The sequence below is a fragment of the Lathamus discolor genome, chromosome 2, assembly GCF_037157495.1.
Source record: "Lathamus discolor isolate bLatDis1 chromosome 2, bLatDis1.hap1, whole genome shotgun sequence".
NCBI classification, from domain to species: Eukaryota; Metazoa; Chordata; class Aves; order Psittaciformes; family Psittacidae; genus Lathamus; species Lathamus discolor.
In genome coordinates this window covers 19,122,592-19,149,156 of record NC_088885.1, presented here as the reverse complement: position 1 = coordinate 19,149,156, position 26,565 = coordinate 19,122,592, and the positions used below count along the sequence as shown (strand labels likewise).

The following is a 26,565-nucleotide window of genomic DNA, read 5'->3' as shown; positions in this document are numbered from 1 at the left end:
AATAAAGAGGTTGGCTATGGTCCAAAAGATGCTGGCAACAGCCAGACCTCAGTGGCACCAGGCAGAGATGGCTGTCCATCACACTTTTCTAATGCTGTTTTTAAAGCACTTGGCCTCTTCATGCCACAGTCTTTTACATTTTTTTTTTTGGAATGGAACTAAGCAGTCCCTAAAATATTACTGAAATCATGACTATTTTGAAACAAGAGAAAACATCTCTGTGATTGTTCAGCTGTCACCCTCTTTTTTCCCACTTCTGACAATACCAAAATGCTTAGTTAGCAGAAAAAGCAAGGTAGTGAGAAAATATTCATGGGGATCAGACAGGTTACAAAAAGAGAGACTCCCACCACAGACACGAACAAGGCATTTAACATTACTACTAGCTGTGCTCAAAATATTTTCTTCTTCCCTAACTGGTAGCTGCAGTAGCTACTGAAAGACTGTATAAGCAGCATGACTGGCAGGACTATAGATTTGTTTTAAAGAGTGGCTTAAACAGGCAGCTCTTCAGAGTGAAAGCTCTCACTGAATGAAGTCTTCAAAATCAACATTTGTTTCAAAGAAACATTCATTAATGTGATATCATCTCCCAAAGAATTTGTTCTTATTTGTGAGTAAAACCACCTCTGGCTGAACTTAACAGCCAAACAGTAGCTTACAGAGACCTCAGTAAGTGAAGATTCAGTTTCATTCATGTCTTCCTTAATGGCAAGTCTGACTGAGAAGTCTGACAGCTCAAGAAAGACTAACCACATTTGGTCACTTTCATATGGCTCCCACTTGCACTGTTTGGCTAAAACGAACAGATCTGGTGCAGAAGTTCTTCCAATCAAGCATTTGCTATTCAGGAACACAGTGACAATGCTTGAACATGGATGTTCAAGTGTCTTCCTTTTAACTCACCTACCTTTCACTGATGTTACTTGAAGAGTTTTGTTTCATCCTGTATAAAGATTTATGCTAAGAACAGGACACTTGGTCTCTTTATGACTCTTGGAGTTATACACAACTTGCTAAAACTGACCCATGCTCTTCTCCTTTGGATGAAATTGATAGCAAAGGAGAATCAAGCACATTCTATCAAGCTTAAAACCTTCAAGTTCCTTCTCTTGTTCTCATTTTCCTTTGAAGTAACATGAAAAAACTGTGTCTGGGGAAAAGTTGAAAGCAATAGTGTTCAAGATTAGGATAGCAACACACATTGTCTGGAGATGGGTCACAACTAAAAGGGATATATTTACACTAGCTAAAAAGAAGTCCTTTGTGTGGTGTCTTTGAACTACCTGACTTCGCCTGCTAGTGTTACAGTTTGAGACTTGCATTTTTTCAAAAAGAAACTGATTGTCCTTTCCAAGGTTTTTGTGTAGACTTGGTAAAGGTAGAGGAAGGAATTACAAAAGGTCATAGAAGACATTACCAATTTGTTACATAAGTATCAGTCCCCCCTCAAGAAAACTTGCCCTTTGATGGGAGAATGGCTTTTGGTTTACAACTCTTGGGGCAGGGATGCTTGCATCTTGCTGGTATGCTGGAACAATAGTAGATACTCTCAAGCTTTATTATTTAGCACCATGGGGACTATTAACTGCTGGTAAGACTACAGTTTGAGTTATTGGATTTCAATAACAGTTGCAGACTTGGCCTTTAATCTAATTTCCAGTGTGCTGTTTTATTTCTGCCTCATCCAGCATGGTGGGAGCAATGCAGGATCAGGCCTTCAAATCTGCTTACTGACTGCTAATAAAACTCAATGCACAAATCATAGTTTGAAGTCAGTATTTAAAAAAGGGCACTGTAAAACTTTTCTATTGAGAGACATTTAAAAATGTTTAGCAGTTTGACTTCTTGTGATCTCAGGAACACTTTCATTTTCAATGGTTTCAATGAATTAGTGCATTTCAGAAAGGAATAGCAAAGTAAAAAATAGACTTATGCTCTTTGTGCTTTTATAACAAATTGAACTTTTATTATTTTTGGTAAAGAAAAGCAACAAATCATAGAATAACCTAGGTTGGAAGGGACCTCTGGGAGTTGCCCAGCCACCTACTCAAATAGGTCTAATTAGATCAAGTTGCTCATGGTCATGTCCAGCTCAGTCTTGAATACCTCAAAGAATGGAGATCCTCTTTGAGCGACTTCTTCCAGAATTTGACCAATGTAATAGTAAAAAAAAAAATAAAATCTTAATATTTGATGAGAATTTCCCATACTCCAACTTGCCTGTGTTGCCTTCCTTCCAATTTTTGTGCAATTCCAAACAGAGCTTGTTTCAGTCTTCTCTGTATCCTCTGATCAGGTCTTTACAGACATCAATAAGGCTTCCCCTTCTCTTTTTAAGGTTGAACAGGACCATCTCTCTCAGCCTCTCTTAGTCCATTATGTTCTCCAGCCCCCTGACCAGCATGGTGGCATCCACTGGACAGCCTCCAGTATGTCAACACCCTTCCTTTACCAGAGAGCCCCAAACTAGACACACTACTCCAGCTGCAGTATCACAAGTGCTGAAAAATATGTAAATAAGTGGTCCAGTGGGAAGAAGATTACAGCAGTCTGTACCAAAGACTTTGCTGAAGTCAAAGCATACAACATCAACAGCCATTCCCTTGTCCCCGGCTCCAGCCTCCTTGCTGTAAGAAGCAAGTTACACTACTTTGGAACTGTTAGAATTCAGAGCCAAGTCAAAAAAGCCTAATGACTTTATGTTATCGAGTTTATTCCTTATGTCCTGCCCTGCTACATGTAGATATATGCCCTTGGATTTTCTCTGTAGTTTCCCACATGAACCTACCAATATATTACTTATACCCCCACCTGATACCAATAGAAAAAATGAACAGCTGTTCAAAAAGGGCAGAAGTATAGAGACAAATAATGGCAGCTGTCCTTAGTCTTCACACTGGCAAAGTGATTTTTTTTTCCCATTGTTTTATGCTGGCCCACTCAGCAAATAAAAACCACAAGTTTATTCAGGGAGGAATAGGGCCAGTTGCCTTGGTTCACTCACAGGGGAAAGAAGAACTACAGAGGTAACAGAAATAAGATGATCTTCCCCTGGCAGCACTGCATAGTGTTCTAGAGGAAATAGTTGCTTCATTCCTTCCCAATCGCTCACCGGTTATTACACTAAAATGCACCCAAGACAATCACTATCATAATGAGGTTAACGGATATGATAAATTCAGCAGAAGCATTCTTTGGTTTTGATTGACTTTGTGGCTGTGAACTCCTAAATTCATCCTTCCCACACTTGATGACTGACAAATATTTGTTAGGGCTAATGTGAACATTCATTGACACATTTAAAGCTTTTGAGAAATCCTTGAATGAGAATTGTAGCAATAAGAAGTAATATTATTTTGAAAACACCTTAGAGAGGGAGTTTCCTTCTTTTTCTAGGACACCTTTCTGGTGAAGAGGCACGCTGCTACATCAGATGACCAGAGAAGAAAAGACTGTGCTCAAGCAGAGAGGATCCTGTGCACATTTTGCAGAGCCAGAGGGCAATTACTCCTCTGTTGTCTGGCCCACACAAACACAGCATCAGGAAAAAAGAAAATTTAAACCACATTTTTAATGCTGCAAGATGAAGAAACAGTGCCATGAACAACTGGCACTACCCAGTGTATGATATTTCACTAATTTAAAATTGTCAGTTCCCTTGTAAGGGCCATAAAAATCTTAGCTGTTGTGCTGCTGTAGGGCTTGCACTTAACTGTTGTAAAAAACAAGTGGGAGTCAGTGTAATGAAAGAGGTGCTCTTGTCCTCAAATTCCTTTAGGCACTAAGTTAGAGTTCTTCAAAATAGGGCATGGATGTGAACTACTGTTCTCTGTTTATCCAGGAAACAGTCATTTTCACCACAAATGAAAACCAATGTGTATTTTTTCACCCATATATGGAGATTTTTTTTTTTATTAAATAAATTCTGGAAATACAAAAATCAAAAAGAAAATAAACACTCATACATTTTTTTCTGTACCCTTGCTCCTAACTTCCACCTATACTCCACCTGAACACTAGTAACAGTGTGCAGAGTCAGTTATTCTGATCCATGTAAGCTGAATCTTCTGCATCAATTATTTTCTAGGCTAGTGAAAGGACAGTATAAAATAATTATTGGCATGGCACATTAGTGTTTAAGAACAACAGTTCTGGGGTTATTTTTAGAAAAAAAGACCATAAAAATATACGTGTAAAGGGGCTGAGGAGAAAAGCTAACTGCAGAGGAAGATAGCTACTGAAGGAGCTGGACATCAGAACAAGATTAAAAAAGCTGTCTAAGGTAAAGTTGCTTGAACTTTCAATTTGCTTACTCTTCTGTTCTCAGTTTGGAGAATGGGCAGCCACTCTACCCTGATTCTCTCCCACCCATCCTGCTTTCAGTGTGATTGCCTTCCTTTTCTATCTTCTTGCTTTGCTTCTTTCTTCACTCAACTAGCTTTAGTCCCTTCCCCTTATCAAGTGCCAGCAACTAGACAGAAGACCCATCAGACTGCACAGGATGGCCATGCTCAGTGAGGCTGATGTGCAGGGATTGGGGACAGCAGTGGGGAGCCTGAAACTGCATCATCCTGGTCCCTTTCAAACAGCTTTTCAGTATTTTTAAGTAAATGGGCAAGGGAGAGAATTGTTAAAAACTGCCCTTTCAGTGAGGATCACTGTTTACCAAGCACTAAGCACATACTACTATAAAAGGTAACGGCTCTTTTAGTCACAGGGAGGTTTTATTTTATGGAAGTACCACTATGACATTAGCATGATGTGTGTATATCCAATTAGGGCTGCAAAAGCAGTCAGGATGCAGGCTCTTTTAGCAGTGCAACTATAGACAGTATTAGCCTCATTTCAAGTTTCAAATATCAAAATAGAATTGCACAACTTAAATACAAAAAGACTAACCTTTTTCAACAATATTTTTATTTAAAGAATTGTCACTTTCAGTAGAGGAACAGATTTTGCTTAAACTGAAAAAAAAAAAAAAAATCCAACAAAATTTTCCCCAAACTTATCATTTCTAAGTAAAGATAGGACCATCTGCCCACTTACACCAGCTGGGTGTCTGGCCATGAATGTCTGATATTTCATGCCAAACTGAGTAGTCATGAATGGTTTATTATTTGCTTATTTACTTATTTACTAAAAAAAAATATAATAATCAATCTGCAGTCAGTTAATTTGTCTAGCTTGCAATCTCACATTTTGTCCTTGTTACACTTCCAATGCACCTGAAGAGTCCGGTTGCCGTGCTGGCGCCCAGTACAAAGCCTAATGAAGTCCCACCACTTCCAGTGAAACTCAAAGCAAATGCTACCCTGGGAATCAGACATTGTTTCCAAAAGAACACAAATGTTCATTTATCAAAATAATAATATCAACTGGTCTATGAGTGCTTTATTTATATATTGTATTTAAGTGGCTAATCAGAAGTAATAGCTTATTATTAAATACAAATGGTTTCTTATTTACATAAATAAAGCTTATCTTACTTCTCTTGCCAGTTTTGGCTTCCTTGCTAGCCATCACAGACTGCATTGGCAACCACAGTACCTCCACTGGTCTTGCCAGCTTAAGTGGAAATAAATCTGATCTTTATTTTTAAATTGCAGTTTAATATTGCCGAAGTGCACAAGATTGATTTGAAAATTCCTTTTTTATTTTGATTTTTTTCTCAGGCCAGCCTTTTCTATACAGCTTGGAGTTTCACAGCTTAGTTCCATTGCCATGTTCACTGATTGCAGCTTGATCTCATTGCTGCTGTTCCTCAGCACGTTGGTGGTACAGTTGCTGGTGTTGTAAAAATTAAAGATTTCATCCCTTGCCAGTGCAGAATTGCTATTTATTTAGTTTGGGGTCTATTTTAATTTTGACTCATTTGGGGACTTCATTCAATACACTAAGGGTTTGCTTAAACAGGGACACTCAGGAAAGTTAATCCAAAGTAATTAAAACAGTGAATTTAAAATGGATTAGTTAAACCACATTAAACCCCAGTCCACACTGGTTTAACTAATCCACTTTAAATTCATACCTTTAGTTAATTTGGATTAATTTTCCTGAGTGTCTCTGTTTAGACAAGCCCTAAAGCCCCAATCCTGTAAACAATTTATGCACACAAGTATTTATATGTGATGCACTTAATTAGCCGTGATTCAGGAAAGCACTTAAGCTCTGCTGAAATCAATGGAACTTAAGTGTCAATGGATGGTTTTGCCTGAATTGGGACCAAAGGCATCATGTGCAAAATGTTGCCCTGGACACTCATATTCACAGGAATCACTGTGCATTTTTGGATACTCTTAGAAGGCATTTTTTTCTGATACCCAGCTTATTTTCATTTTGCCCTTCGACATTAAATCTTTGTATAGCCTTGCTCTCCTCTAACCAGTTCCTCCATCCCTCTGGGCACTGATCTAACAGCTCGTGGTACATCAGATTGTGATGATACGACTGCTGATGCACTGTGTCTTTCAAGATCACAAGATCAGGAGACTGGCTCCTTTACACCCTTCAGAGGAAGAATTTTACTTGAACTAGTCTGGATTACATGGTCTTTTTCAGTCTTTCCAACAGTACTTCATCAGTCTCTGTTCCTCTTGCTCACTCTGCTTGATTTTAAAAATGGCTCAATTTTAAAATGTCTTCAGAACGCATCAAGTAGCATCCCTCTGTCAACCTTACATGATGAATTTCATCATTTTGAACATAACTGTCAGGAAGTCAAGCTATGTATTTTACTAAGAAAGCACGAGACGTTTAGTTTTCTACCAGATGAAGAAACTATTTTTAGTTAAGTATTTGGGAAGTGTAAATAATAACAGAATTACACTGAATCCTATCACTTAACACACAGGTTCACTGGCAGCTTACCTAAACCCCTCTAAACCCAAGAATCTTAAAATTATTTAAGAGATATGTCAGATAAAGTGGGATAAAGCCTATGACCAAACCATATTGTAATTCAGAAGCAAAACATTTGGGTTTTTTTTCACTTTTTGCCACAAGAAGGCTTAGATGGTGAATGAAAAGGGCAGAACAAAACTTGCTTTTTTTTTTTTTTTTTCCTGATTGGTAAATATTTTTAAATAGTGTGCAAAAGCAGAACTGAGAGTTAAGTATTTACAATGGAAACTGCAAGCTGACAATGGTGTCAAACACATGCTACCGAAATAAAAATTCCTTAAGTTTAACATCAGTATAACTTTGTCCTTAATGGGTGTGTATAGAATACCTCTCATTATAGGTGCCGGAAATGTTAGACATACTTTACAGGTATTTCTCAGTTTCTGCATGGGACTACAGCTGACATAGAAGTGGAGCTTCTTTTGACTCACAGGGTCAAGTCAGCAAATAAAGCTTTCCTGAGATCTTTTCTTAGATTCCTGATATTCAAAAATTTGCCGAATTTTGGATCAAATATGAAATTCAAACAAGATATTGCTACAATTTAAAATACAGCTAGCATGTGTGTGTGTATTTACCTAACAGTATCTGTAAACACAACCATATACATACATATATATACATCCAATAATTTGTACATAATTCACAATTTACACAAACATATATCAAAAATACACGGAAATTTTTAAATTTTGTTTGCATGTGTGAGTTAACTAAGCTAAAAAGTAAATTTTTTTACTATATATTTTATTAAACTGGCAAACCTATACTATATTCTTTCAAAACAGCTGGAATCCTGCTAAGAACTTTACATGCACATAATAGCTCTACTCTACAGTTGATAACCAAATTGGATGCACACACACCCCTCCACCATCAAAGGACTGGAAACTAGAATGTATTTCTAGATACTTTGTCAGGTAAGAGCTAAGGGAATGAATACAGAAAGTCAGCATTTTCCAGTTTTCTTACCCTTAAATTGGCTTCTACCCTCCTGAAAGGTGTGCAAGCAATATATGCATTTTTGCTATGGATACATTATATGCATACAGATATATATGCATTTTTTGCACTCGCAGCCCAGAAAGTCAACCTTATCCTGGGCTGCATCAAAAGCAGCATGACCAGCAGGTCGAAGGAGGTGATCCTGCCCCTCTACTCTGCTTTCGTGAGACCTCACTTGGAGTATTGTGTGCAGAACTGGTGTCCTCAACATAAAAAGGACCTGGAACTGTTGGGACAAGTCCAGAGGAGGGCCACGAGGATGATGAGGGGACTGAAGCACCTCCTGTGCGAAGACAGGCTGAGAAAGTTGGGGCTGTTCAGCCTTGAGAAGAGAAGGCTGTGTGGAGACCTCATAGCAGCCTTACAGTATCTGAAGGGGGGCTATAGGGATGCTGGGGAGGGACTCTTCATTAGGGACTGTAGTGACAGGACAAGGGGTAACGGGTTAAAACTCAAACAGGGGAAGTTTAGATTGGATATAAGGAAGAAGCTCTTTACTGTTAGGGTGGTGAGGTACTGGAATGGGTTGCCCAGGGAAGTTGTGAATGCTCCATCCCTGGCGGTGTTCAAGGTGAGGCTGGGCAGAGCCTTGGGTGAGATGGTTTAGTGTGAAGTGTCCCTGCCCATGGCAGGGGGGTTGGAACTAGATGATCTTAAGGTCCTTTCCAACCCTAACCTATCATTCTACACACCTTACATTTCAGATATTAAGAACTGGTATTAAACTTAGCTAGATTACATACAGACTGAATTATTTAAATGTACAATGTAACTAATAATGTAATTAAGTATAAACCAAGATTTTTCACAACTCCAATGCACAGCCGAGTAAAATTTAAAAACATATTTCTAACCCCAAGAATATTTCAGCCAACACCCAATACAAGAAACACTATTTTCTTCACTTATACAAAGCTTACACACCTTTATTTGTGACTCTGTAGCAGGACATACTCTGAATACAAATTGACTGAGCAGTTTGTTCTTAACTCCCCCTAATCTTGCAAATACAGAAAATAATAATATTTGGAATTTATTTTTCCATTTATTGTTGTGTAAGTAAAAGGGATCCATCTCCTTACAATGTTTTAATTTTGGGGTGGAAACTCCATTTATGTTTAAATTGGCATTTTAAGCGTTATGATGAGCCTAACAACTGATTGCCAATGAAACAAGAATAAACTACTTCTGTCAGATTCTGCTGTTGTTTTTCCTGCTGGCTTTTGTTCTAACTTGTATTTTCCATGGGAAAATTTTCATATCGAGAACACTGAGAGGGCCAAATCTTTTAAGACATCCCCTAAGTGCACACACAATTAGATATCCTATGCTCATATAATTACTCCAGTAGTTATTTAGACAACTCACAATTGCCTGATTTGAGTACACAGTGGGAGTATGTGGCAAAGGCAGGTGCATACTTCTGGGTTTTTTTGGTTGTTTTTTTTTTTTCTTTTTTTCTACAGGTTTGTAAAGAAAAGATTTTGATACTTTCAGTAAACTTTGTACTTAGTGAACCCTGCCTATACACCTGTCCCTTTAACACATAACATGATATATAAATACATATATAAAGAATTGTTCTTTACATTGCCATCTTATCTCCTAATCACGTTACTTTCCCATGTGTTCTTACCTAAAATGCACTGCATTTCAAAAAGCAGAAAATATATGTTTCAATGTATTCCATGTATAGGTCATGTGATATATACAGACTGACTGTAGATGGCTGTATGATTTCTAAATCAAGTGCTGTGCCCAGTATTGAATGAAATTATCATTTCACCACCGAGCTGTTTGAAGTATTCAAAACATGGTATTACTAGACAAAAATTATATGCCTGACTGCTTTTTTTTTTCTTTTTTTTTAATATCAAGATCTGCTCTAACACGAAATAAATCTAAGGAGAGACAAACAGGAAATCATGATTTCAAACAGAAAATGATGTGTTTGAAATTAACGGATATATGGACACACAAAGAAAATTCTCATGTCTTCATATTTTTTTCTTTGCCCTGTGCTTTTTTTGCTCCAAATCTACCAACATTTAACTTTAAATTGCTCTTTCTACTTTATAAACAATCTGTTACAGCAAGAAATTTAAATGCAGTGCTGTAAAACACTATCATCAGCAGGCCGGAACCTACTTTGGTCTCTCTTAATCAAACATCTGGGAATCAAAAACATCTGTAGAGAGGCATGGAGTTAAGACTTCCTCTCTAAGTATCTTTGGCAAAACCACATAGATGGGATGATTATCTTGCCCTGAAATAGCCCCAAAAGCAAAAAAGGGAATCAGAGGAATATCTTAAAAGATTAGATACATTAATTGTGTAATTATTACTACAGTACTAAGTTGTATTCACATTTCTAGGTATACGTTAGATTGATCATCTTGCTTCCTGTGTTGCCCTGAAGCACGATGGAATAGTCTAATGGTGCCAGTTTTAGGCTCATTTCCAAATAATAATTCTGCTTCAGCTAGTATGGATGATGAGTGTGTGTCCAGTTTGTCCTGTCTTGTACTGGAGTCTCCAAAGAAAGGCCTGTATCCCTAGTGCATTACCAGGCAGAATCAGAATTTATACAATTGTCACAAAGAGCAAACTAGTACACATACCACTTCATCTTCAAATGGTTGCATAAATATATGCCTTGCATTACACACTCTCCAATACCCGGAGGTTCCCAGCAACAGTTCACATTACTTCAGGATTTTTAATGAAGAAAGGGCCAACGCCAAATCCAGTAGATTTACCAGATTTCACAGAATGGTTTGGGTTGGGAGGGACCGTAAAGATCATCCAGCTCCAACACCCTGCCACTAGACCAGGTTGCACAAAGCTCCATCCAACCTGGCCTTGAACACTGCCAGGGATGGGGCAGATACAGCTTCTCTGGACACCTTGTGCCAGTGTTTCCCAACCTTTATAGTGAAGAATTTCTTCCCAAAACTTACGAAAGCCAATTATTTTAATTGAGCTGCTCTCAAATGGAAGCAGCAATACAAGTCTGCCTTGCAAATTTACATTTGTCTGCAGCGATCTGCTACCTGCTTGTCGAAAAACGTGCTTAAACAGTTTATTTTCTTTCTTAGGAGAAGCAGCCCAGTGCCCATCTCCAGCCTTCAAAGGCCTTCAGCTGGGGAGGCCAGGGCAACCACTGCATGACCGAGCTAATTTCTGCACCACCACCTATCTCCTACCACGAGGAAGTTTCTTTCCAAGCAGTTTGCACCCAGCCAGTCGCTTCCAAGGCACAGTGACGTGGATACACATTAAACTACCTCCTTTTAAGCCGCTTCTCCCCTCACCCCGGCCCTGCGTGACTGGGAACTACACTCGACATGCACGCTTTATGTAAATAAAAGCGCCTCGGGCTTCCTCAGAGGGTAAAAGGCCCCGGAACAGAGGCGAAAATCTCCCTATTTCACAAGAATCCCAGCACCCTTTCGCTGTTGTCCGCCGGAGCTCGCCAGAAGCAGGCGGCGGCCGAGCTCGGCCAAAGCCCGCGACAAGACAAGACAAGCCCCGTACCAGCCTCGCTCGGGCCTCAGCCGCGCAGCCCCGCCGCTCCCCCGGCCCCGCGCTCTCCCCACAGCAGCGGCGGCCGAGGGCGCAAGCAGCGCACGGCCACTACGGGAAGTAACGACCTCACAGCGCGGCGAGCGCCTGCGCGCAGAGAGCAGAGGGGGTGGGGGTGCTGTGTGTGTGTGTAGTAGGGGGCGGTGCTACCGTGCGTGCCCGTGTGCGGGCGAGCGAACCCGAACCCTTCCCCTTCCCCTTCCCCTTCCCCAGGCCTCCCTCACCGCTTCCCCCTGCCCCGCGTCCCTCGCAGGGCGCCGGGCCGGCCCGGGGGTGTGTGTGCGCTGCGCAGGGAGGGCAGGCGGGAGGGAGGCGGGCGGGGAGGGGAAGAGAGAGAGAGGCTGAGCCAGATCTTCATGCCACTGCAGGCAGCGGCAGCAGCAGCAGCAGGTAAAACCAGCCCCAGAGCATCTGCTCCCCTTAACCCGCTTGCCCCCCTCCCCGCCGGCCGCCCTGCAGCCCGAGTGCGCCGCCCCCCGCGCCGGCCCCTGCCGAGGCCTTTCCCGGCAGCGTCGGCGCCTGGTCCCGCGGTCCCGGCCGTCAGTGGGCGGCAGCGGAGCCGGCAGGGGCGGTGAGGCCTGCGCCTACTGGGCCGCTGCCGCTCATCGGCCTCTTCCCGCTCCTTCCCTCGGGGCTGCCCGCCGGAGCCCGGCCTGGGGCGTGCTGAGGGAAGGCGCTCCCCGCCAGGGATCTCCCGAGCCTTGTTTATGGGACGTGAAAGCAGGGAAGGCGAAGAAGGCAGGTTTGTCACAAGGTTTGCCCCTCTGGGTTGTTTTCAATTGGTAGTGGTCGTTCTGGTGGCTAAAGAGGGAAGTTAAGGTCTTCATGATTTTCTTTCCCCACCAGGCCTTGAAAAAGAATTTTTAGGCTAACCCAGGTTTCCCTCCACTTTTCCTGCCCCAGAGCCTCTCTTCCTGTTCTCACCTGTCTGGCTCCATCTGTGCTAGCTATCCAGCTCATTACTATCAGTGGTAGATGCTTAACTGTCGCACTCGTTTTAATTTAGGTTACAGTAGTTAAGTGGTGTAGAAGTCTGGATTTCATTGCGGTGGCTGCAGTTAGCACATTTTAACCGTCTGAGAGTTTTATACTCTCGGATTGCTCTACTGTACCCATCAGTAGTTTAGTTTAGCTACATGCCCTTGGTATTACACATCCTGGAGGCATTATGGTTGGCTTTTAAGAAATAGTTCTTCCATCTATTGGCATAACATTGAATTAGTGGTATATATGCGTGAAAGTGGTATCTATGTGAAAGAATCATGTTCCAGAATGTACTGGGGATGGGGCTTGGGAGACAAGATTACTCTCCTGTTCTGCCACTCTGCTCCACAGCATCCATGTACTGCTCAGTAATCCTGCTTCTCTTCCTTACAAAGCACTCTGAAACTTAGTTAAAAAGCACCACATGAGAGAATTATCTCTTTTCAGACCGGTGAAACTTCATTAAAGTTATGTCAGTTCTGTTACTTGCCACACATTAATTCAGCTATTTACTGATAATACCTCCTCTGTGAAAGCTAAAGCTTTCAAAATGTCTTCCAGTTCAATGTGGGATGATTGTTGGTATTAAAAATATTTTTAAGAGTTTGAGGGTCATGAACCATACATTTAAATTAATTCTAGATCCCACTTCTCTCTGAATCATCATCCACTGTTGCATTTGTAGCTCACAGGTTGAAATACTGTAAGATCTAAACCTGGGCAATAAGAAAACTACATTGTTTTTAGATGATATTTATATTTTTGAAACCAATCCTTTTTTTAAAAAAAATAACCAAACCCTTAATATATTGTCTGAGTTGACACACCTGTGAACTACCAGTTGTTACATTTTTTTTTGTTGACACACACGGCCCATTTGCAGCCTAAATGCTGTAACCCTGAAAGTCATATGTGTGTGTATATATATATATATATATATATATATGTAGTAGTAGCGATTACTAGAGTTGTTAAAATAAAGGTTGTGTTGTAATACATTCAGGCTATCAGGTAAACACAGAATTAGACACAGCCTATGACAGAGAAATTGACGAGTTTTAAAACATTCGTATATTTCCTTACTTGAAATTGATAACTGTGCTGCTGAACCACAACAGGAGCTTACCCTTGTCTGAGCTGTGATCCTGGGTGCTGAATTACAGTTCATAACAAAGTATGAGATCATGAGCAATTTCTATTTTTATGTAATAAGTGCTTCTAGTAAGTGCAAACTAGAAAGGTGGTGCGTTTTTTTCTGCTTAGATTTTAGGATGGCTTCATAATTTAGATACTATAGATATGGTAAACTCCTATGAAAACTAACAATGGGTAGTGGTAGCATTGTTTAGCAATTAATTAAACTACTGAGGTTCTTGCATATTTCACTTCATTTTACCACCCCAGTGATCTGAGGAAAGCCACAAAGTTGATTTGTTACAAATAGTTATTTAGTTTCTGCTGCAGTGTGCTGCAGCAAAGCTGGCTTGTCACCCAGAAATGGCTCAGAGCTTTCCTTAAAATACTGTGCCACCTGGAGCGGCACTTAACCTTTGAGAAATGTTAGTGAAAATATGCTTCTCACATTTTTCCTTCTTTGTGTTACAATGTTGGCTTAACTCAAGCTTTGTTCTTTTTTCTTTTGTTTGCACTTGCATCTTTTGGACTTTGGCACCTCGTATTAATGTTCAAGAAAAATTTGATTTGGTGTTACACATTCTCCGACTGCCTGTGATTTATGCTAATGTAGAGATCATCTTTGCTGTCTCCAGGTTGTTGTTACTATTTAAACTTCATTTTTCACTGGGGAAGGGCTACGCAAAGAGCTGTTTTACACTTTGCCCTGAAAGGAATTCTGTTGATGATGTCTTACAAAGTTTACTTTGTGCTTCATCCTTAGGAGTTTTATCTTAAACTGTTAGGTATGCTGCTGTAATTGACAACAGCTGTTGCTGAGAATTGTGGAGGATAGACAGTTTCTAAGATAATAAAGTCTCTAGTCCATTTGAGGCTTTGTTGATTAGCATGTGTAAGAGCATTTTGGATCAGGAGCCAGTGATGTCTGCAGAGTGCAAATGTGGTAGGCTATCTCAACTGCTTGACTTAGAATCTGCACTCTCTATAGCAAATAAGCTATAGGGTTTGTGTGCTTTTTCTGCTAGCTCAGGGAAGTGCCCAAAGCAGTTCAGTCTGTAGTCTGCAAAAGCACAGATCCTTGTCTGAGTTGTGCTCTCAGAGGAAGAGGGCCATTAAACATGATAGAAGGAGTTGCTTGCTTGTGTTTGGTTGTTATGTTACTGATGCTTGAACTCTCTATTTTTGACCTCTGAAAGTAGAGGCATAGCTGTTACCATTTAAAATTATTAGATTGGTACTGTGGTCTGCGTTTAACCTAAGAAAGTTTTCATTAGTTATCCAAATAGCTGTATTTTTTTTTTTTTTTACTATTTTTTCCACAATGTTGCAGCTTCTGTGATGAAATAGATTTTAAAAAAGGACTTGAAAATGATGCAGAGTTTGAGATCCCTGTCATATTGGGTAACATTAATAATATTAACAATTCATGTTCTTTTTATTGATGTGAACAGAAAAAAACATGATTACTCTGAATTGTATGGGAATCTGTTTGTGGCAGTATTTGAGGAGAAATGGTTGAACGTATTTATACTCTGAGAGTTAAGAGGCAAGAGCCAAGCTGGAACAGTTAGTCAAACTGCATCCAGAACTTGGAGACAAATATTCAACATTTAGCATATTTTGGGTAAAGGTTGGTGAGTTACCAAACATAATAGAAATGTGTATTTTGCCTCTGTAAATGGTTAGATGTAGATTTCCCAAAAGCACTGAGGCATAACTTGACCTGAACTCTGGTTGGGAATAGTTCAAAAGTAATAGGAAAAATCACGTGTCACTGATGTTGAACTGAATGCAGCAGAAAAGAGACAGTTATTGTGGTATCCTGTGTTCTGTTAGAAAAAAGAACCCAACATTTTCCTTCTGTATGATTTAATTTGAGGGGCTTTTTGTTCTGTTAATGGGCTGGCAAATTGTTATTTTAGGTTTATTAAAGAGTGTTAATACCACACTACTAATTAATCTCTTTGTGTGTATATGAAAAGTATTTGCTTAAGTTGATTTGCGTTTAGTACTGCATCAAGTAGTGTTGCATCAAGAGTGGGGATCAAATCTGTCTTGATACATGAACATTTCACCTTAAACGCTTTACAGCATCAGTTTTTGTCTTGATGGGTTTGTTTTCTGAACTTCTAGTTGGCTAAGCTTTTTTTTTTTTAAGTTATCAAGATACTAAGAATCTACCATTTACTTCTGTGGATGACTTGCTTCAGTGATTCATCTTTGCCACTATTTAAAAATAAGGCATGCAATTATTGTTTGAATACATTTGAATGCATCTGTCTTTCACTGGTTCTTGTTATCTCGTCTGAATTCTCTGTCATATCAGACTGCCTTAAAACTTGATTTGTCCCTTTGACACTGTGTTTTCACTCCTCTGCATGGTGGCAGTCCCTAGCATTTAAAGACAGATACAGATTTTAAAATACATAGTTTCAAAAGAGCATCAACAGATCATAGATTTGCTGGGCTGACTGCTCTAAGACTCTTGGATAAGTTTAACAAGTATGCTGATTTAAAATGTTTGTCTCACAATATTTTTTAACATCTGATCTGGAACATCTGTTTAACAAATGACTTGGAAAGAAAATCAATATAATGTGATACAATTATACCATTTTGAATCTTTCCAACTATAGAATGAAAGTATTTATTGACTATTTTTGATCTTTCCTTACGGTTTTTAACACTTGTGCCACCTCTGTCTAGTCATGAGCCTCTGCTGTTTTTGCGGTAGTGTTTGTTGATAATACTTTTGGCTGTGTCATACGTGGATGTTTTATGTCTCTCAGTTTCTACACTCCATAATTCTAATTCACATTGATGGTGATCTAGCCTCCCCTTTTCTACATTGTCAATCCTGCTTTTTTTTTTTTTTGTCTCCTCACACTTGCTTCTTTTCTCAAAAACCTCAGGTTTTGCATAAGTGGCATGAGCCATAGCCAAAATTATCCTCTTTGGTAGCTGTAGGATTGCTTGACCGTAGAGAAAAACCCTCTTAAGGAAGTTTCCATTCTCATGTTTTTGTCTAAGATTTTTCTTTCCAATCAGTTTTGTTCATAACTCTTTTCAGCTTCTGAAATTTCAAAGCCTCAGGAATATGAGCATGTATCTGGCTACGTAATCTCTACCTGGCTATGTAATCTGATCATGATCAGTAATTCTTAAGACTATCCCCAATTTCTAGTCCAGTGACTTAACTCATTTTAGCCCTTATAATAGGATATATAATTTCTCTGTGTCAGTTATGGTGAGTGTTGTTAGAAAACTGTTGCTAATACTTTTTTAATTTTTACTGGTGGCTGCTGAAGAACCTGAGATACTAGGTTTCATTATTAAAGACTTCATTTTGACATTATTCTTTCAGCACATTACAAATACGGACTTGCAGAAAAAGTCCTGCTGTGCTCTAGTATGAGCTGATGGTGTCAAACAGACCTCTGCTGTCTCCACCTTCTGAGTGAGCTATCTTATTTTACCCTTAGACCCAAACAGTCAATGTACTTTGGTTCTGAACTATCAGGTAATGAATAATGAAACAATGTTTCTTGAAACCTGGATTGTGGCTGCTGAATAATAAGTGGTATTTTCATTTAATCTCAGTTTTTACACAGATGGACTTTTGGCCTTTTTTTATTTTTGTTTGTTTGTTTGTTTGTTGTTTATTTATTTATTTATTTATTTATTTATTTATTTCCTGTTGGGAGGAGGCATGCCATGTGATAGACTTGAATTTTTGGAAGGTATGGAATTTGTTGAAAGCATTAGAGAATCTTTCTAGAACAGTAGAATTGGATTTTTGGTATTTAGACTACAATTCTTAGAATAAAAATTGATATCAGATGAAGTTTCATACGGGCCATTGTTTTGGCTCATAGTGGTGGCCTATAGCAGGTATTTTAAAGGAGATTCCAAAAAAATTCCCAATTGTGGAATAATTGCCATACTGTGGAGCCCCCCAAATTCTTGTCAGTTTACAAGGTTTTACAGTGCTGATCCTGAGTGTTCTGCCCCATAGTATTTTTCTTGTTGGTATGTAATTTTATATAGGTGGGCATTTTCATGATTATTATAATGGAAATACGTAATCTTTTTACAAACTTTACAGTGTTGTGTTTATAAGCTACCTTCCCACTGTCATGCTCAGCACTCTTTTCTGAAGTGTTAAGAGTAGCTTAAAGCTCAGTAGTTACTTGAGCAGCACTGTTGATTATTTCTTATCTACTGTGCCTTAGATATGCCAACAACAAAGTCAATTTCCCAGCATGCTGTCCGTTTACTTGCATTTTTTAACATAATTAACCTCACATGGTGTTGATGAACATGATTGTAGTCTGGGTCCTGAAATTTTCCACTAGCACTGGTGGGTGAGACCCCTAGGTCCTGTATCCTATACGATGTGGATATACACACTCTTTCCTTCAACCTTTTTTTCTTCCTCCTGTCATTTTTCACAGCAAGGCAACAGCTATATCTGAATAGAGATCTACCTATATTTTACTTACCGAAGCATGACATGTTGCAAAGTTAAAAAATGTTGAAATGTTTTCTGATTTTCCCCAACAGATTCTCTTTGAAAATTAAGGTTATTTTCTTAAACTGTGATTAGTTTTTTCTGTAATCTATGTTTTGACAGTGTTCCCACTGACCTTCCAGATGCAAGTTTGACTTCTTTTGAAAGTAGAGAACATTTAAGCCTGGAACAGTATGTTTCAAGTTTATTTTGTAATTGTTCTTTTATCAGCATGCTTGCTGCAATATAAATATGAGTAAGAGGTTCCAGTGTCAAGTTGTTACTTTGATTTCTTGTACCTTCTTGACTAAACATTATCTAAAGTATTCATGATTAATGTCTAGTAGTTTTGTAGAGCCTTTCATCTATAAATGAAAATAGCATTAATAATTTTCAGTGAGCTGGAAGTGACTTATTCAAGGCCATACAACAAGTCAAAGGGGAAGCTACGGTGAGAACCCAGATTTTATAATATCCCATCACAGCTAATACATGAATGTACTGTAAAATGTTTATTAAATCACACAATTTAAATGAGTTTGTTCAATGGTAGAAATGAAAAGTATTTTCAGCATGTTAAATAGTAGTCTATGTAAAAGAAATTTGGGAAGTAGAGTGAAAGAGTAAGTATAAAGGGAATAGTACTAATGCTTACAGGACAAATACAAGTAAACATTCAGTATACATAATGTAAATTTGATAGGTTATTTGATAATTGTGCTGGAGAAGATTTTTGGGTTCTTAATTTCTTTAGCGAGAAGAATAGCTCTCAGTTTTGTATGTCCTGCTTCCTATAAACATTACCTGTACTTTCAGGATGGTGTCTTGGACACCTGTAGTATATACAGTCTGATATTTTTATTTAAATACATATTTAAAAAAAAAAAGTGTGTGAGCCTTGCTTGTTTTTCAGTTATTCATGAGTCAATACCATAGTTATTCCTCCTTTAGGCCTGACTCATTTTTAGTTTACATCATTTACACGTATGCCTATGGTGCAAAAAAATATACACAGTTTGGGGAAAAGCTAATAAATCAAATAGATTAACTGGGCAATTCTTTATATGTATGTATGTATATTTTTTTCATAGACTGAAAACTAAATCTGGTGCTGCTTGTGATATTATCTTTTTATGTTCTTTAGAACCCCTGATCTTTATGTACAGTGCATTAAGTAGTCTAGGCTAACAACCCTAAGATTTCGCCTCCTTTGGTTTCCATTTTTGGTTCACATTTATACATAAAGCATATACTGGTTGTGCCCTGCTAGTTCTATTGCTTCATGAAAATATGTAGTAAATAATACTGAAAAGATTCTTTTGATTTTAAGTGTTCAGAAACTTGAATTCCTGTAAATCTAACTTTTGTGGCTGGTTGAGAGAAGATGATGACGGATGAGCTCAAGAAGAATCATAGAATGATAGAATAGTTAGGGTTGGAAAGGACCTCAAGATCATCTAGTTCCAACCCCCCTGCCATGCGCAGGGACACCTCACACTAAACTATCCTACCCAAGGCTTCATCCAACCTGGCCTTGAACACTGCCAGGGATGGAGCATTCACAATCTCCCTGGGCAACCCATTCCAGTGCCTCACCACCCTAACAGGAAAGAATTTCCTCCTTGTATCCAATCTAAACCTCTCCTGTTTAAGTTTTAACCCGTTACCCCTTGTCCTGTCACTACAGTCTCTGATGAAGAGTCCCTCCCCAGCATCTCTATAGCCCCCCTTCAGATACTGTAAGGCTGCTATGAGGTCTCCAAGCATCCTTCCCTTCTCCAGGCTGAACATCCCCAACTTTCTCAGCCTGTCAAAAGCAGAGGAAAATGCAACATGCAGGAAGTTTCTGACTTCCTGTAATCAGAGGAAACTCATGTCCCAGTCAGTAGAAAGGTTTGTTCGAAACGCATCAGTCATATATGTTCATTGACGCAGAAAACTTAAAGTATTCAATCAAAAGTCAGTGTCTTGAAAACCTGGGAAAGGAAAAATCCAACCTCCCCCAAAATCCCCAACAAAACCTTAGCATTTTAGATTGGAGGAGTGTTGCATTACAGCTAGGACTTCTTGATTTTTTTTTTTTTCTTTTCAAATGTGCTTTTCAAAGAAGGCAACCAGTTATAAGAAATGTGAACATCTTAGGAATGAAGATGAGCTTCACCTTTTAATTTGTGAATTTTCTTCACAATTTTCTGCAGAAGTACTTAATGTCAGTGTGAAATGCCCTGTGAAATTTTAAGTTGGTACTTTGTGTCTTATTTTAAATAAGTTCATTTTGGGCAGTTCTCCTTACAAATTGAAAATTCATTCCCATATAGCATTTCTGAAAAAATACTGTATGGCTGTATGAATATATTACACTAGGAACTTCAGTGTCCCTTTTTCACAAAGTTCCCTTCTGTGATCAGGGTGGCTTTCAGCTACTAGAAAGCTGCTTTGGGTTTTTAATTTGTGCATATTATACTGCCCATGACTCTTGGTTTGAAGATTGCTTGATTCAGGTGCAAGATGACAGTCAAGGCTCTACTGCAAGTCAGGGAATTGGAAAAAGCTTTAAGGGATAGATGGAATGAGATATGCATAGGGCAGAATGTACCTTCTCCATTTCCATCTGATTACTAGCTGCTTGTGGCCCCTTTCATACTAAATTTTTTCAGAACTGTGTATGGATCCAAGCAGTTTGCTGATTGCTTTTGGTTCTAACATTTGATCAGTGAAGCTGTTTGTTGATTTAACACACTTTCAAAATAAAATGTCAAATTTGGGCTTGCAGAGATGGAGAAGCTACCCAGTCCTTTGTCTCTTGTGACTTTTGTATTGAGTCTTGAGTATATTCTGAGGGTGAAGTGAGAGAAATTCTGTACCTGATAAAAAATAAAAATATACTGGACAGATATAGGTTAATATTAATCTTTAGTAACCGTATTTGGTGATGATGTCAGACATATATTTGGGGCATTTATACTGGTGTTGCCCATAAATGCAGAATCCATTTGTTGCTTCTCAGTGGGGAGGAGCAAAGGGCAGTAGCAGCTGCTATCACTAAACATAGCTCCATTTTGACATTGTGCATGGCTGGGATGGATTGAGGTACACTTACAGAATGAACAAGTGGCACTATCAGCTGTTGCACATCCAGCTGAGATGCTGTTTTATTTTGCACTCCTGTGTACTCTATAGCCTCAGTAATTGGAGAAGGTCCTAATGTATTTTCAGTATATTATACATTTTTTGTTCTCGTCTTTAGGGATTTTAGATCAGCTGTCAAAGTTCTTGATATTAGAAGAAAAATATGTAGTTCTATCTGTAAGTCAGTATTCAGAACTGACATATGCCAGGAATTAGAGCATGCTGTTGCTATTTCATAGCTGTTGGGTGAGACTAGATTTTTACATTAATTTACAGTAATAGTGTATGATCAGTCATGGTTATAATTTCCACTGTGAATAATTTTATCTGAGAAGAGGGCAAATGTGGGTTGGGTGAACATCATTTTACTCCTTGTAACAGCTTACCCAGATTGGGATAAAAGTGTGTTGATAGCCTTATGCTATAATTTTTGTAGGTTGACTGGAGTGCTTCATTTTCTAGAGCTGCTGTTATTTATCATTTAGCCCATGAGCATGTCTGACTGCCTGTATTAAGAGGTGTCTGTCTTTTGACAGTGTTTTAAGGGTATCTTTCAGTAGGACTCAGGGTAATCTCCCCTTTTCTCAAAACCTTCAGACTCAAGATCTCCTTCCAAAATTAATGGATCAATCTAGCTCAAGCTGTATGATCTTGAGAGAGAATGGCCAGATAGGAAGTGGGTGACTGGGGCTTGAACCAGTGGATTTAAGAGGAGAACCTTCAATGTAGAGCTTATGAACAGTCATTGAGTAGCCTTTTTGGTTTTGGTTTTGTTTGTTGTTGTTGTGTTGTTTTTTTTTTTAACCTGAGAATTTCTTTTAGATCCCTCTTAACTGCTTCTCTGCAGTCTTGCTCTGCCCTAATGCTTGCAGCCCTGGACTTTCCTTGGCTGAAAGAACCTAGCCTACTTCTAAGATTCCAACATCCAGAAAAGTAGAATAAAATCAAGCCCAATTAAACAGGTGGTATGTCTTGATCCCTTGCTGGCCATTATTCTTTTTTGTTTTGTTTGTTTATTTGTTTTGCAGTGTATGCCTCAACATTTTGTTTGCCTGATTTTTGTGCATGACAAGCTCTGCTTCTGTGTTTTCAAGCCATGAGTGGGTCCAGCTGCAACAGAAATAATTGTAAGGTAGTGTTGTGGGTTAGCCACAGTAGGCAGCTCAGCACCACATAACCACTCACTAAAGAAATGTGGGCAAGGAAGAACAAAAACACAATCAGTAAAGATACAGTTTTACATATCAAAGCATATTGTATTGGCTAACTGCACTTTTGGGAGTAATGGAGACAGACAAGGGTTTTTTACTGAGGTTGTCTTTATCATTGCACACCATTTTACAGTAATCAAAGATGCAAACAGAATAATGTAAAATTGCTGATGAGAGTCTTGATCATCAAAGACAACTGTCTTTACAGTTATTGAAGACTTTGGCAACCAGTGAGATTAGCATTGTAGAGGTTGCACACAGCAGATTGATTGGGAGGTGAACTGGATTGCATGGTTAAGTGTGGAAAATGAGAATTTTAGATATATAAGCAGGTTGAGTCTTACGTGTACAGGTCTTATTAAAAACAAGAACAGCAAAGTTTCAGGTAAGATCTGAATAGCAAAGTTTCAGGTAAGATCTGAATAGCAAAGTTTCAGGTAAGATCTGGATATAATGAAAGATAAAGAGGAGCTGATGAAGATTGCCTCCTCATTTTGAACCTGAGTGGTGAAAACGGTGTCAAAGATGTATTTGATACAGAGAGAAAATGTGGCTGAGGATTTCTCATTTTTCTCAAATGCTCAGTTTGCTTTAGGAAGAAAGATAACTGTAGTCGTACATTACATTAAGCTGACACTCTTTCTGCTGTGCATGGTATGTTATCTGTACTTTCCCCTCTATAAAAAAAAAAAAAGACTCAAGTTGCCAGCAAGTGCTAGTATTGTATTTCAGCTGATGTTTCTTCCTCATACTGACCAGACAACTTATAAAATGATTATTCGGGTTAACGTCAGAGTAATTGAAGGTTGGATAGCAGTTTCGTTTTTTCAACATGAGAGAATTTATCTTTCAAAGTCCTGAGTTACAGTTTGCAATGATTTCATCATTGAAAAGTATCCTGAACTGACAGCAATAAATTAACTGCCATTTCACTTGAGACTAATTCCTGTCTACAGTGAAGAATTTTGCTTGGTGGAACATTATGGCCATGCCAATTTTATTCTTGTTCATTTTGCTTAGTTTTGAAGGAGTAGAAACAAGTGTCTATTCCAGAGTTCTGTTGTAGCAGATAGTAATGGGTTTGTCATGATTCATTGCTGTGTCTGTTTATAGTACCCCCTGGATACTATGGCTTTCCATGTAGTCCTTTCCAATATGCTAACCTCTTCCCTGTAACTTGAGATACATTTCTGTACTTTCACTATCTTTACAGAATGTTTCAAAGTATTTTTACTTCCATTTGACATTGGCCTTTTCTGAGGCTGGAGCTATGTTTTACTGTCAAACAAAGTTTCCTCTCAAAGTCTGTGACACCATTATGATATTGACTTGAAGACACAGGTAAAGGATTATTGACAGTGAAATAAAGTTGAAGTGTAAGCAGTAAACAAATTAAAAACATTAAACTGACATCTTTCACCTTGCCCAGGTGAAAGAGGGGAAAAGCTTGCTCTTCTGCAGCAGACGTTTGCTTTGATACCTTCCTCTCAGAGTTACAGCTCTGCCATCCAGCCTCTTCAGTGTTTCTGAAGTAGACTGTCTTAGAGCCAGAGCTCAAGGTTTAACACCCAGATCATCTGACTGCATTGGACCTTGCTGGGCATTCCTTAACAATTCCTTGCCCATTGATGTTACAGTAGTTACAAGTTACAATAGTTCTTGAAAGACTAGTTATTAATACTGCGATGAAAGAAAGAAAGGAGCGAACAAAACAACAGAAAAACCCCTCAAACTAAGCAAATAGAATCCCAAACTCCCTCTGTCCTCAAACCTGGTCTCTACTGACAATTTCTTTGTGACCTCTTGTTGTGGTTTAAGCTCAGCCAGTAATTCAGAACCACACAGCCGCTCTCACCCCGCACCCCTCCCCCCCGCTTCTAGAGGGATGGGGAGGAGAATCGGAGAATGTAACTCCCACGGGTTGAGATAAGAACAGTCCCGTAACTAAGGTATAACACAAACCACTACTGCTACCACCAATAATAATAATGATAATGATAAGGGAAATAACAAGGGAAGAGAATATAATGGCTCACCACCCGTCGACCAATACCCAAGCAGTGACCTAGCCCTTCCAGGTAACTGCCCCCAGTTTTACATCCTGGGCATGATGTGCTGTGGTATGGAATACCCCTTTGGTTAGTTTGGGCCAGGTGTCCTGTCTCTGCTTCCTTCCGACTTCCCCTCCTCCCTGGCAGAGCATGAGGCTCAGAAAGTCCTTGGTCAGAGTAAACATTACTGAGCAGCAACTAAAAACATTGGTGTTACCAGTGTTGTTCTCAGGCTGAGAGTCAAAACCACAGCACTGCACCAGCTATTAAGAAGGAGAAAAATGACTGCTACTGCTGAACCCAGGACAGTATCCACCCCTTATTCCATACGATTCACGTCATGCTCAGATCCCACATTTTCAATATACCATCACTCTTGTCTGATATATATTTATAGATATATATACATCCACACAGAGATCATTCCTTAGTGTGTGGAGGAATCCCTGTAAAGCTGCTGAGTCCTTCCGGTCCATGATGTCAGGCTTTATCTCTTGTAAAAGTCTATCAGAGCAGGAGAGGTTGTCTGCAGTGTTGGTTCATTGCCTGCTGTGATACCGCACAACTCATCTGGTTCCATCAAAGTTCATTCTTTGTTGGGATGATGGTCGGAGGAAAGTCAGGGCCGGTTGCTGGTGACCTGAAGACATCTAGTTGGTGGGCTATGAAAGTCCTACATAGCAGGCAACAGCATACAGTTGAGTTCATTGGCTGTTTTCCCCTAAAATCAAATCCCCTTGAGGTACACATCAAACTTCCCCATCTTCCCGCATTACCCACCAAGTATAGCCGGGTCCCTGAGCAAAAGTGGTTGGGGATCCCACGACTGGGGATTTTGACTGGGCTGGGTCAGCCCTGTTGGCAGATCATCTGGTGTTGACCAACCACGTGGCTTTTGGTAAATGTGTATGCTAGTGTTTGAAAGTTCCACCACCCATTGCTCTCAGTGTAGTTTTTAACAGCCCGTTTATCCTGGATTCAGCAGTAGCAGTCATTTTTCTCCTTCTTAGTATCTGGTTCAGTGCTGTGGTTTTGACTTTAGGCCTCGGAACAGTGCTGATAACACTGATGTTTTTAGTTGCTGCTAAGTTGTTTAGTCTGACCAAAGACTGAGTCTCATGCTCTGTCAGGGAGGAAGGGAAGTTGGGAGGAAGCAGAGGCAGGACACCTGACCCAAACTAGCCAAAGAGGTATTCCATACCACAGCACGTCATGCCCAGGATGTAAACTGGCAGTTACTGGGAAGGGCAAGATCACTGCTGGGTTGGGCTGGGTATTATCAGTCAGTGGGTGGTGAGCGGTTGTATTCTCTTCCGTTGTTATTTTCTTTATCATTATTATTATTGGTGGTAGCAGTAGTGGTTTGTGTTATACCTTAGTTACGGGACCGTTCTTATCTCAACCCGTGGGAGTTACATTCTTTCGATTCTTCTCCCCAGTCCTCCGGGAGCAGGGGGAGGAAAGGGGTGAGGGGGAGCAGCAGACTGCATGGCTGACTTTCCAACAGAGTTTAAACCATGACACCATTGTACCGTTCGATTTTCACCTTGGCAAACTGACTTGATTCACCCTTTCCTTCAGCAGTTTCTGCAACTTGTCGTCAGGGACTCCATACAGCTGCCTTCCATCTCCGCTGCTTTCCCACCGTATGGCAGGACCCACCAGTAAACAAGGCATATCGCTTTTCACTTTCTGACAGTTTGTTGTATGGTGGGGCCTCTTCAGCACCCATCACCTCCTCCTCTGGTGACATTACAAAATCTTTGCCCCCTGGCCAGTCCGTGATGACTTCTAGAATGCCTGGATGACTGGGGTTTCCTGTTCGAGCTTGTTGTGTAATTAGTGCAGCCCACTTACTCCATGTAGCACTGGTTGCATGATGTGTAGAGGAGACCCTGCCTTTGAACATCCAGCCCAGCATGGGCAACCAGGGTGCCAGGAGGAGCTGTGCTTCAGTGCCAAGCACTTCTGAAGCAGCTCGAGCCCCTTCATAGGCTGCCAGTATCTCTTTCTCAGTTGTGGTATAGCTGGCCTCAGATCCTCTGTATCCCCG

General features: G+C 39.7%; 1 protein-coding gene across 11 annotated transcripts in view; it reads left to right on the top strand.

The window, feature by feature from the left end:
- Positions 1-11,388: 11,388 nt before the first annotated feature.
- TBC1D5 (TBC1 domain family member 5) overlaps positions 11,389-26,565 on the top strand; it is a 328,319-nt gene continuing 313,142 nt past the window's right edge. For 7 of the 11 annotated variants that reach the window (XM_065666031.1, XM_065666023.1, XM_065666030.1 and 4 more), the window contains exon 1: positions 11,624-11,883. The gene's annotated coding sequence lies outside the window, so the exon portion shown is untranslated. Of the gene's footprint in view, positions 11,603-11,623; positions 11,884-11,942; positions 12,248-26,565 lie in introns of those variants that run through there. The other 4 variants (XM_065666027.1, XM_065666032.1, XM_065666026.1 and 1 more) reach the window with 4 other exon arrangements.